This window comes from Dermacentor variabilis, chromosome 3 (genome assembly GCF_050947875.1).
Source record: "Dermacentor variabilis isolate Ectoservices chromosome 3, ASM5094787v1, whole genome shotgun sequence".
NCBI lineage: Eukaryota > Metazoa > Arthropoda > Arachnida > Ixodida > Ixodidae > Dermacentor > Dermacentor variabilis.
The window spans coordinates 114,733,854-114,747,515 of NC_134570.1; the positions used below are offsets into that span (position 1 = coordinate 114,733,854).

The following is a 13,662-nucleotide window of genomic DNA, read 5'->3' on the forward strand; positions in this document are numbered from 1 at the left end:
TTTGCAGCAAAATGTGAACAAAGGGCTGTGATCCCCTAAGGGCCTACTATTAAGGTAGAAACCAGTCTGCCAAGTGAACTGCAGCCTTTGGAAAATGAAATCTGCTACACTACGCCACATACACACGCAATAAACTTGAATCCGCGGCAGTTGTACACAGTGCTTGTGCAGGACTGGGCAACTGTTTCATGACCGAAATAGCTACGTACATCTGGACTGTATTGGGCAGCCACTTTCTTTTTCAGTCAGTGTAATAGTGCATAAACCTATGCGATTCCCACGAACAGCAATTTATCTGCCATACTTTTCTTTGTCGTCTTTCCACGCTTGCCTTGATTGTTGCGAGACACTTCAGGCCAGCTGAAGTGACAGTGGTAGCATAGTAGTTGGCCTTTCAAAGTTATTATTTTGTTTTATTAGGCGGTAACTTGCCTTGGCCACTGCTAAACGGATGCATCAAAAGGCACAGGATTACTGACAAGGTTAGAATAACTTCGAAAAAGCTTATGAGGGTTCTTTTCTAACTGAAATGTCTGCTAAGACCAAGTCATATCATGTTTTAATAAAGCAATTCTCAGGTTGGAAAACTGCAAGGCTTTGTGGGTACTGAAACACCATCATTCCTTAAGCTAGCTGAAGTGCCTCTATGACATCAAGGCATAAGCGAAAGACATGGTAAAGGAAAGGTAGGTGGACAATGGGCTCCTTGCGATAATTACGTAGTTTCAAGGACTATTGCATTGAGTAAAAATTTGTTCCCGGTACTGTGCGGACACAGCATTAATGCTGAAGGACAAACTGGCATCTTCTGCCTTGTCCTACACAAGCACGTGTAAAGAAAAGGATTGCCTATGGGCTTCGAGGGCCACCGCTAGAGAGATCGACCGCAATCACTATGAAGTAGAATGTGACGTCACTTGACTCGAGTACATGCCCTTGCTACAGCGCGCTGGCTGGGCAATTGAAGCTTTGATTGCAACGTAATGAATACTGTTTCTTTCCCAAGACAGCAATTTAGTTGCCCACTCTTATAGGATGGTTTACTGTGCAGTGCCGCAGTGCCGGACGAATTCGACCGAGCCTGGTGTGAGTTCTGATGCGTACCCCAAATTCAAACCGCCGCTAGCTGTTTAGTTGATAAAGTCACTGAAAACGAAACAATATGATAATCCAAAGAGACATGCAAGTGATGCACATAGGGCTTGTTGTGTGCTCACTTCGTATGACATCAGTCAAAACACACTGTGCAGAGATGGCGGAACTGCGGCATAAGTATGGATTGGGAGACAAAAATATAAGCTGTTGAAGTTCCACATGCAATAGGCCAATAATAAATCATCGGTCAGCGATAATTCCGGCTAAAGGGGTAAGCCCCACAATGAATGCTGTGAAAACAGTACTGTTATTGTGCTAAAAGTGCCTATAGCTCCTTTTGTGATAGATCATACCAACTGCATACCCAATATATAAGCATCAGGCTGCTCCAATAAAAGCCTTTGTTGCCTCGCACATCAGACTCAGACCTAAAATCTGGGTTGTTTTGTAACCAAGAAGCCCACACGCAAGCTTAAAACATGCAAACACATGGAAGCAACCGTGATTAAACCGCTGGAGAGGTCAAACACTTCGCAGTTGGTATTAAACAACATTTTTTTTCTACGTCATGGAAAGATTCCAGCAGATAGCCGCCAGAATGTGTTCTCCAGCACAATACAGGCACGGGGTGCCGGATGTAGTCTACTGCATTTCATTTTCTTCGGGGCACAGTCATATTGATGTAACAATTTTCAGCCTGTATATTCATCGCAGGGAGCACTGCAGCCAGCTAAAGCGTGTTTCTTCTTCACATCTTGCCGCAAATGTAGACGTGACACATTTTTCTGGGCACATTTGTTGGGTTCAAGAAACAGCACAGTGTAATCTAAGAACTTCCTTTCTTTTAGATTTAAACCGTGGGGCCAGGTGTTAGCCAGCGTTCTAAGAATTTTCCAAAATTGGGCAAATTTTTTCTTGAAAAGTGGCATCATATAAGCTCGGCACACTAAGTGGCTAAGTATGGGTTAATGTGCTGTGCGCTTCTTTTAGTCTGTTTTTAAAAGACCATTTTCTTTTTCAGTTTGTTCCAGTCGCAAGGAAGTCGAGATTATCTTTTGCTCTTAGCAACCCTTTATGTGGCATGACAAAATTCGTTCACCTATTACAACCAAGCTTATTTTTTAAGCACATGCTTTTCTTCAGCGTGAAAAAGAAATCTTAGATGTAACAAAGCGAAAAATGCTGCTTATGCACTTGCACGATGTTCTGACTGAGAGAGATGAAAGATAATAAAATGTCCTAGGCTTTCATAATTTTTCTGCCTTGTGTGCAAAATTTCTTATTGGGAATGAAGCAAAATCACTTTTTGCACTAGCCTATGAGAGAAACAAACAGTGACAAAGTTCCCTTTTAAAGGGGACTTCAGAGGGGCCCAGTGGGGGGCAATAGCTATGCATATCTTTTTTCTAGCACAGCCGTCGCTGATTATGGCTGTCAGCAAAGCTGAGCACATACGCCTCCTGCACACCCTGTTCAAGAAGTAATCTGCTGCATACGCAAAGGGAGGACATGCTGACATGGCAGGGCATTATGTGCGTTGTCTTCCCGCGTGTTTAGTTCTAGAGGTTGCATAATCTATAGTTTCATGGATGCATTGTAGCGAGAGACGAAGCATTCGAACCCGTTGCAGGCCCTTTTCATGACAGCGCCGTCCCACTATGTGCGACAGTATCAGTGGTGGCAGAGTGGATCAGAAAGCCGGGCTAGTTTCGCTTTTTACTCTCTATGTGAAGGCATCGTTGACACATGAGACCATATCTAGAGTAGCTACCTCTCAAATTCACATTTTTTTTCTCATCAAAATGTGATTTTTCCAATTGTGGCCCCTTCCGCGTCAAAACAATACATTCGTAAATTTACTTAGTTGACTAAACGTAGAATTTCAGCGCGACAAAACAAACTGCTCATTTTGGAAACGTCGTTATGTCGAGGTTTAGGTGCACGCCATCATCATCAGCAGCAGCATGGCTACACCCACTGCAGGGCAAAAGCCTCTCCCATACTTCTCCAACTACCCGGTTATGTCCTACTTGTGGCCATGTTTTCCCTGCCAACTTCTTATCATATCCGCCCGCCTAACTTTCTGTCGCCCCCTGCTACGCGTCCCTTCTCTTAGAATCCAGTCCGTAACCCTTAATGACCATCGGTTATCTTCCCTCCTCATTACATGTCCTGCCCATGCCCATTTCTTTTTCTTGATTTCAAGGCAGATGTCATTAACTCGCGTTTGTTCCCTCAACCAATCTGCTCTCTTCTTATCCCTTAACGTTACACCCATCATCCTTCTTTCCATAGCCCGTTGCGTCGTCCTCAGTTGAAGTAGAACCCTTTCCTTAAGCCTCTAGGTTTCTGCCCTGTAGGTGAGTACTGGTAAGACACAGCTGTTATGCACTTTTTGTTGAGGGATAATGGCAACCTGCTGTTCATGATCTGAGAATGCCTGCCAAACTCATCCCAGCCCATTTTTATTCTTCCGGTTATTCAGTCGCATGATCCGGATCCGCGGTATCTATCTGCCCTAAATCGATGTATTCCCTTACCATTTCCAGTGCCTCGCTACATATCGCAAACTGCTGTTCTCTTCAGAGACTGTTAAACGTTACATTAGTTTTCGCTAGAATAATTTTTAGACCCACCCTTCTGCTTTGCCTCTCCAGGTCAGCGACCATGCATTGCAATTGGTCCCTTGAGTTACCAAGGAAGGCAATATTATCAGCAAGTCGCAAGTTACTAAGGTATTCTCCATTAACTCCTATCCTCAATTCTTCCCAATCCAGGTCTTCGAATACCTCCTGTAAACATGCTATGAGTAGCATTAGAGCGATCTTATCTCTCTGCCTGATGCCTTTCTTTATTGGGATTCTGTTGCTTCCTTTATGAAGGACCACGTTGGCTGTGGAGCCGCTATAGATATCTTTCACTATTTTTACATATGGCTCGTCTACCTGCTCATCACCTAGCTGTCATCACCTGCTCTTAAACAACTAACTCTGCTCCTTCTGACCGAGAGGTACGCGGACCACGTACATATTTTTACTTACTGAAGGGCAACTCTCCAGTGTTCCTCTGGAGGTGTGGTTTTCCCAGCGAAAGCCTCCACCATTAGTTTCAAGACGTGTCAGCCAACGACACCAACGGCTACTGAACTTGCAGCTCTACGCGCTGCACTTCGCCTTGTCAGGCAAGAACAACCTCGAAGATGGTCAATATTGAGTGACTCCAAAGCAGCACTGAAGTCTTTGCTATCAGCCCTGCGGCGTGTACCACACGAACAACTGGTATTCGAGATTAGAGAACTAATCCATACCTTGTCTGAGTAAGGACACAACATGACATTTCAGTGGCTTCCAAGTCACTGCGGTGTCATAGGGAACGAACACGCGGATAGCGCTGCTCGGTTGGCTCTTCACAGCGACGAAGAGAAGCCGATACCGTTATGAAGGACAAATGCCGCTAGAAAACTTCGAATGCACACCCGTGATATCACGTTCTCCTTGTGGAACGCAAGTAGCTTTCAGAAGAACCGTCTGCACAACCTAGACTCCTCTCTACGCCTTTGCATTCCAGCTGGCCTCTGCCGTGCGAACCTACCCTGCTTTGTTGAATATGGCTAAGGGTGGCCATCACTAACTCCTTTGCATTCCGAATCGGTTGGGACGACGACGCCTCGTGTGATGACTGTAGTAGCGAGGAGACTCTTGAACACCTTCTCTGTGAGTTTCCTCGCTACAATTTACAAAGACGGTTGCTGGAAATCGCGATAGCGCGATTCGACCAAAGACCTCCAACAGAAAAAAACTTATTTTAGAATGCCGAAATCGCAAACCATCGCAGCGGACGACGAGGCACTGTTGTAGTCTTTACAGGCTACAGAATTAGACAAGCGGCTGTCGTCTGAAAAGATGATTATGGTGCTGCAAGTGCTACTGTGCTGTGTGGTGACGATATATGGTGGCGGTATTTAACTGTGACCGTACGTATATGCTCCTTTTTTCTATATGTATACTTTGCTATCACTTCACCTCCCCTCTCTCTCCAGCGTAGGGTAGCAAACCGGATCTGCCCATCTGGTTAACCTCCATGCATTTCTCCTTTCTTTTCTCTCTCTCTCTCTCTCTGTTCTGATAACTGTATCAAACCAACTGACCCAAAAGTCTAAAATCCTAAGGGAACTTGCGGGCAGTCGCCACTTTTCTTTAGTGAAGAGTAATCCAAAGACTCTAACCGGCCCATTAGTTGAGACATGTTCCCAAGTGATGTATCGGTCAAGGCCGGAGTCACTTCTCTTTGCTGCTTGAACAAACTAAATAGTCGGAGGTCACCAACCACGGTGCGAGTGAAAAGGCAACAATACTAATTTTCGCTCAGATCATTTGGCATGAAAGCTTCTCAGGGTGCTTTGGGGCCAATTTAGAGTAATTGCTGTGCCAATGGGAAGGCTGTCATTTGTTATTATAGTTTCTAGAACTTATTATTCGGTTAAGTAAAACGACGAGCTTAGCCTCTACTATAGGTTAATATTGCCAGGGTATCTACATAGTGCACCCCAATTACTTGTACAAAATAATACAAGAAACAAATAAAAAGCCCGTGAGACGGTAATAATCAGGCGCTTACATAGCAATATACCAGTTTGGGAATATGTCAGTAGACACATAGGCTGTTCTTTTTTAGGTGTGCCTAGTTTTTTTAATTGCCTGTGGCAGATAGCACAGTTCTAACCCGTGATCTAAATTACAAGATGATGTGGCGAATTTTTATACCAGCAATATTATGCTTAAACAAATATTTGACATCCCTATTTCAATAAAATTTTAAATATTTATTTATGGCACGTATTTCAATCTACGAATTGTTGCCTGTGACTCGGCAACTCACACAGAATTAGAAAAAATTTACAGGACTCCACCAGTTTCAAGATACTAACTTTACAAGAGTCCGGCGAAATTAACTAGTGTTCCAGTTACTTTCGTGTTTGAATGAATAAAATAGTGTTTAAATGAGAAAGCAAGGGGATCAACAGTACATTCTTTAGCTTAAATTTGACAGCGCATATCTCTAAACCAGCGCCATCCATACGTATTTTGATTTCTCATAGCAGTAACGGCCACCTTGCCTTATCGAGTTAGATTAAAGCTCATAATTGTGCTAGTTGCCATAGGTAATTTTCGAAAACACGCTGTATGGCACCGTAGCTCTGAAGACAGTGCAAACTTACCAGACTGCTGTAGACCGTGAAGGAATGGAATGACTATACATATTCCTTTCAAGATGCTCGAATGTACTTCTGGTATATATCGACAACACAATGTCGGTACGCGGAGGGGACTGTTCGACATATATGATGAGTTCAGAGACACAAGCGTCATTCGTGTGACCTCCAGGTGATGGATATAAGATAGGCGAAAAACGTTGTAGTAGACGAGTAACAAATGAGTAACAAAAAACAGCGGAGCACGTTCCTTGTGACTGCGAAGCACTTTAGATATACTTGCTCTGCATGCCCTCGGTATGTGATATTTTCTTGAGCGAAATAAGGAGACCTTTTTCGAGAGTCACCTCGCCTTTCAAAGTTAATATATGTTTGTGCTATAGAGAACGGTCCGTTGATAAGATCAATAAGATTACTCAAAATAAAATACTTACGTTGCTTTTTTTTTCATATGCTCTGCCATCATTTTCATTTTCAATACTATTGAAACTCCAGTCTAACATGAACTGCCCATTGGGAGTAGAACCACCTTCATTTGTATAGCTGGTGGACTACAAGAACGCCCTGTGAAAGCTTCACCATGCTCCAATGTTTAAACAAAGCACACGTGCCCTTTGCTTGCAGAATTAGGTAAAACACGCGAAATGCCACAAAATGCTAAGGAATTTCGTAGCGACAATCGTTGTCTCTTGGCGGTGTCGTGCCCTTGCGACTTGAAATGGTGTAGACTCGTGCGTCTGTACTATAAGGCGGTTGCTTTTGCACTTTGGTCCAATATATTCCTCTTGTTCTCTGGAGACGTTGAACTTAATCCCAGCCCCGACAGAGACACTGTTTCTTCCCTTTCCCAGGCGATTGAATAACTAAAAGAAATAATTTCAGAAATACGTACCAAATAAGTGAGCTCAGAGAAGCCAACATACGCAAATACAACACAATAGCTGCGTTGACAAAGCGTATCTCTGTGCTAGAAAACGGTCATCAGGACGGAGTAATTGCAACTCGACGAAATGATGCCATCAAAGAAATATAGCTGCGAAAAGCTGAGAGCAGTGACAGAAAGAACAGAATGTGCCGTAATAACTTGCTTTTCCCCAGACTGGAAGACAATGAAAAAGAAACATCGAAAGAGTCAGGAAAAAATAATCAATTTCTGCTCTAGCAAGCTGGAAATGCATCTTAAAGCAAGCGCTATTGAACATGTTCATCGTATAGGTAAATACTGTCCTGAAAGAAAACGCCCGATAATTATCAAGTTGACTCATTTAAAGTCAGAGGAAAACATTTTGGCCTGTGGGGAAAAACTAAAGGCAACAAACTTCCCTATAAGTGATGATTTCGCTCCTGCTTCTCGACATCACACGTCTAAATTGTTAAATGCCATACGACCACTAAAATGCGCGTTCAAACCACACGTAGACAAGTTGCTTGTCATTAATAAGCGCTATCACTACGACCCTACTTCCGACACTGTGATTCAGGCGTTGAGGCCATTCATAAATGCGCATTAAAACAGCGCATCCCAAATCACAACACACGAAAACGTGCAATGACGGACAACGAAGCCTATCACTTCAACTTCATCCCGCAATCGTCCCTCATGTTTACCTGTCCTGAACATAGCTTTCAATAACATGCGCAGTTTGCTACCCTAACGATAACAACTTTGCAGCTTCACTCACGACATCGATGCCGACATCATAGATATAACTGAAACGTTGCTAAGCCGAGACGTAACAGATCGCGAAATTTTCCCTCCAAATTTCGGCTATGCTCTCTATCGCCATGATCGGAGCATCCGGAGACGAGGGTCGTTTCATTAGCTATCAGAAACACCTTGTCGTCTTCCCTTATGAGTCTTGATGATAATCTCGAGCTATGTGGACCTGCGCTTACAACGGTCCTGGAAAGACAATTTCTTGCGTGTGCTATAGGCTCCCGAACAGCCACCCGCCATTCTGCCATTTACTCCGTAAAGCACTAACCAATATCACAGGCACATTCCCTAACGCACCTATTCCCCTCTTTGGCGACTTCAGTTATCCTAACATTAACTGGCCTCTGCTTTCTGTGACCAACAGGTGACCGTTATCCGAAGCTAAACAATTTATTGATCTTAGTCTAGACTTCAACAGGTGATATGTCCTACGAGAAGGGATAACACCCTTGACCTTATGCTCACACGTTGTCCTGATAGCTTAAAAAGCGTTACGAACCTAACCGGTGCTAGCGATCATAACGTCATCCATATCTCCATAACAATGGCGCTTAAAAAAAGTTACCCGCGACAAAAATAATGAAAGACTGCAAAAGTTCAGACTTTGACGCCATTAATTACGAACTACAAATATCTTTAAAATATTTTCAGCAGTCTTAACATGAACTGTCGATAGCAACTGGGAACAGAATAAGAATGTGTTGCTCAACTTGGAAACTAAATACATACCAACAGTTCTCGTGAAATATGACTGTAACAATGAATGATTTAATATACGGATCAAAGCTCTCCTTACTAAAAAGAAAAGGCTTTACAGAAAAGCCGAACTTACAAATAACTCAGAGACATGGAGAAACTACGAACTGTGCCCTAACCAGTATATTCAGGAGCTGACAATAGCCAAAGATAACTTCTTTAATCATGACGTTCTGACGATTCTACGATCAAACCCCAATAAATTCTGGTTTCTTAAATTAACTAAACACACATACTAGACAGCTTGAACAAACAGATCCAGATGGTAATCTCATTAACTCTGAGAAATGCGCGTCAGCTCTTAACGAGTACTTCACCTCAGTTTCTGCAAATCTAATGACATTCCCATTGAACCAACACCAACACATTCAGTAAAATTATAGCGAGACATCGAGATCAGCCCTGATGGCATATGTATCCTCATTAATTCACTAAAACGAGCCTCCTCAGCTGGCTGGGATAGCATTACCGCCAAAACACTTGTTTACACCAGTAACATTTCTAGCCAGGTACTACACCTAATACTTACGCAATCCCTAAACACTGAAAGCTTGCTCGATGACTGGAAAAAGGCCCACGTCGTACCAATCTGTAAGACTGGTGACCGCTCCCGCGCTGTAAATTATCGCACAATTTCTCTGACCAGCATTCCTTCTAAACTGCTAGAACACATAATCGCATCCAACCTAATGGCTCACCCAGAATCCATCAACTTCGTTTACCCTCACCAGCACGGCTTCAGAAAACTATATTCATGCGAGACCCAACTCGCTGAGTTCACCCATGACATTCTGTAATTCATGGAGCTTCAATTGCAGATTGATGCCATTTTCTTGGATTACTCGAAAGCATTCGACCGCGTTTCCCACAATCGCCTACTTCAAAAAGTCGCATCTATCGGAATCCCAAATAGCTTGCGTTCCTGGCTTGAACACTTCTTAAAAGGGCGCACAGAGTTTACCTCTGCAAATAACCATTATTCATGCCTTAGCAGCGTAACATCGGGTATGCCACAAGGCGCTCGTTTATCGCCTCTTCTTGTCCTCATCTGCAGCAATAGCTTACCTGCCGACATTCAGAATAAATTACATCTTTGCGCAGATGACTGTGTCCTATATTCCCCTTTCGAAGGTTCGAATGACATCACCGCACTACAACAGGATCTCGATTCCACTGCAGTATAGTGCTAGAAATGTTTGAGGCCACTTAACCTTACTAAATGCAAAGCGCTGTCATTCACCCGCAACCACAGCTTAACCAGTGACAGCTACACTATAAACTCAGCTCCTATCAATCGTACCCCATCTTACAAATATCTCGGTGTTCCCATGACATCGACAATATCATGCAACTCATATTGACACCGTCTGTTCTAATGCTTCACGTACTTTTGGATTTTAAAACCTAATTTGAAACTCGCATCACCAGAAGTAAAAAAGCTAGCATGTCTAACATTCATACGTCCGCAGTTAGAGTCTGCGTCATCTATCTGGCACCCTCCCCAATCACAGCTTACCTATGACATAGAAGCAATAGAAAATCGCGCTGCTCGGTTCGTAACTTCCAATTACTCTCGTGCAACCAGCATACCCGCACTAAAACGTACACTTGAACTATCATCACTTGTTTCCCGCCAGATCATCTCTCGTCTCTGCTTTCTTCACAACTTTTATTACCGGCCACACTCCAGTCACTCCCTATTAAATCCACCTTTACGTACATTATCTCGCTTAAGCCACAGTCGTCCCATAGCATACATTACCACCCGATCATCTGCCTTGAACGCTTCATTCTTCCCTGAGGCAATAACCCTTTGGAACCATCTCCCAGAATATATCGTGTCATGCACTTACCGTAAAGCGTTCTGCAAAATGTTAAATAACCCCATTTCCTAATTACTGATCCCTCCTACCCTTGCTCTAACACGATGTCCTCCTTCTTTCACAATTTTTCCTGGCTTGTTTTTGTTTATTGTTGTTTCTTTACTGTTCTGTACATTTGTTCTAACATCGTCAAAAGGAATAAAGCCCTCCCTTATGTAATTCCTGCGGGCCTTTAAGGTGAGAATAAATGAAAAATAAATGACATGAAAGTGGCCGAGGTTAGAGGTGACGCTGGGCAGTTATCGCCATATCGGGGAGCCCAAGATCGCTTACCGGAGGGCACGCACCAGACTGTGAAAAGCCAAAACCAATGACTTCGGCACAGTCCGCAAGGAGGTCCACGCGAGCGCCGAAGACCTCGAAGGGTGGACTAATAGCATCGTTGAGAAAGTGGAAAACTGCACACAGACACTGCTAACCACGTAGAAATCGCAACTCGACCCGTACTTAGTACATCTCTAGATGAACCGCCACGTTTTCCTTAGGAGGTCGAAGAAAAAGAAAGTAAATTTGAGTACTGCTGCTGCTGATTCACTGGCAGACTCTTTGAAATGGGGCGTTGAGCACTGTCACCTAGCCTACTTCATTTATTCACACGCTATGCATAATGTTGTAGTGTTCAATATTGTTTTTCGTGTGAAACTTTCAGCTCGTCAAAGGCGGCGTGCGTTTTCACGTGCCAGACGCTTCCCCAGCTCTTTAGGGTCAAAATGAAACGCTTAGGGTCAATGAGACTTTCCGAAATGGAATCCCAAGCAGGACGGCATGGAATTTTATGTGTGTAAGACGTACCCAATATCCTGCTTTTTCATCTCTTCTCAAGGGATGACACAACGCGAACTCAACAATGTCGCCGGTGGGTGACGTGGTCGCTGCGAGCAGGGACCCTCGAGCGATCGCTTTCGGGAATACAATCACTTACGCGTGATTTCGCGTCTTGGCATCGGACGCATTAGAGGCCATCTGCTGCGCTGTGCAAAGTGACGTTGGCCCAGTGCGCGTCCTGTGCCGAGTCGCGCAAAATCTTGCGATAGTGGTCGCATACCTCAATGCATACATTTTCAAGCAGGCTGACTACGCCAAATGCGCGCCGACCTCGCCGGGCGCTGCAATGCTGGTAGCATGTTTACGTTTGACCAGCCATCCCGGCATTCGATTTTGCAAACTTCGGTCAACTTCGGGTTGCCTTGGGATCCCAGCCCACGTGACATCCTATCGGGACCGAAACTATCTGGCTGCCGTCTGGAAGCCAGTGGGCTGCCAGAACTCTGAAAATTGAAGAGGCCAGGTGGCAATACGTTGCGTCGACATATTGATTCACTGCTAATGCATGGCCGTTGTAAGAACAAAAGCGTAGCGTCGAGCAAGATGGGCTGTGCGACGACGATGGCTACGATACGGCGCCGAAGTAGCGCACGCCGTCTTTACGGAAACAAAGCTCTGCATCAGCGCAGGTCTCTCTGCGGCGGCTGCTGTAATATCATCCACGCGTCACCTATGCGCTGCCCCTCGCTGTCGATTAGGGAGGCAGATACGCCACACTTCGATAGTTTTGGAACGTGCCACGAAATAGATTGTCCACACCAGTCAATATATCACGAAATTAAAGGATGTATTGGGCTGCTCTAAAATTTCGCATTATGGAGTATCGTAATCGTCAAAGAATATTTTTTCTTCTAGAATTTTGTAGACGTTTCTTCAGCCCTTTTGGCCTTCCTCAAATTTCGATCCAGTCATAAAAATCTCTGTCTAGCCAATTTTACTCTCATAGACTACATGCGTCTTAGTTATCTCGACTGCTGATTGGCTGATGCATTCATCTACTTTAAATCCAAGTGCTTCTGGAAGGTTTGCGTTAACTGGGTGAATACCTTCCCATTTCATTTTGGTTTGCTAAGTGGTCCCCGGATTTGTATCTCCAGCAGGCACGTGCCCCATCTTGTTGCGAATATTTGTTCATGTAGGCCTTCGGTTTAGAACACCCAACTCAATCTTCAAATGCTAAGGCACGGCCATTTGTGTTATTATAGAGATATCCCTTGTAATATTTTTCTTGCCAGTCTTGTAAATCTTAACTCTCTTTTCGTTTCCATTCTTTGCATCTAATATACTGTCTCAGTAGCACCTCACATTATTTTGACGACTCCTGATTGTCTATTTAAGCATTCAATTACCTTGCAGTTAACAAGTACCCTGTATTGCCCTATGCGCTTAAGAAGCGCATAGTCGTCATCATTGAGTAGGCGAACGACTACGCGGAACGACTTGCCAGGCGCAATTAGAACCAAGCCTCCTATCGCCTTGTTGCACGATGGGGCAATGGGGTTCGTACTCGAACTGATCAGCCGGATCTGCGAGTCGGGAATCATCTCGTTGTCGTCGAAGCACACGGACGTCGTCATGATCCGCAAGCCGAAGAAACTGATCACTTCGCAAAATTTTAGTCATCGCGATTAATTTCGTGCATCAGAAAGCGAAGTCAATATCTCTTCTCCAAAACGTATCCAAACATCTCCGAACAACTACAAAAGCCTACAGACATCTTTGTCCGCGAGAATACTGGAAACAGGTGTTCTTATAAACAGAACCTAGCTGCCTGGAATGTGAATCTATTTATCTGCGGAAACAACCCCTTACCACGGCGGAAAGAACGATATGTTGTCTGATCGAGGCTACCACGCCGATATTTTTGGTCGGGCTTTACGTCTCTCAGGGCAGATGGTGCGTATCCTTGGGGGGTCAACCACAGCAGCTGGCACGGCGTGCGGTGCTCGTCAAATATGGAGTTCCTCCTCAATAATGGAAATAATGCCCTTGTCAAGGGCAGAATGGTTCCCAGAGAGCAATAATTGCTTTCCTAAATTTAGCATAGATTCAGAAGAAACCGTTCTTCCATTGACGGTGTTGTCGACTTGGTGTCCACTGATGAACAGGAAAGAAATCGCTGACGGTTAGTTGGAGCTATTTTTCTTGATATTAAGGGTGCATGCGACAATGTA

The 13,662-nt window shown here is 44.2% G+C and overlaps 1 long non-coding RNA gene across 2 annotated transcripts in view; it reads right to left on the bottom strand.

Moving 5' to 3' along the window:
• The window catches only part of LOC142574111 (uncharacterized), an 84,684-nt gene extending 78,187 nt beyond the window's left edge, over window positions 1-6,497 (bottom strand). The window contains exon 1 of one of the 2 annotated variants that reach the window (XR_012826425.1): window positions 6,314-6,497. This is a non-coding gene — a long non-coding RNA (uncharacterized LOC142574111). The remainder of the gene's footprint in view (window positions 1-6,313) is intronic. The other variant, XR_012826424.1, reaches the window with a different exon arrangement.
• Window positions 6,498-13,662: the final 7,165 nt, after the last annotated feature.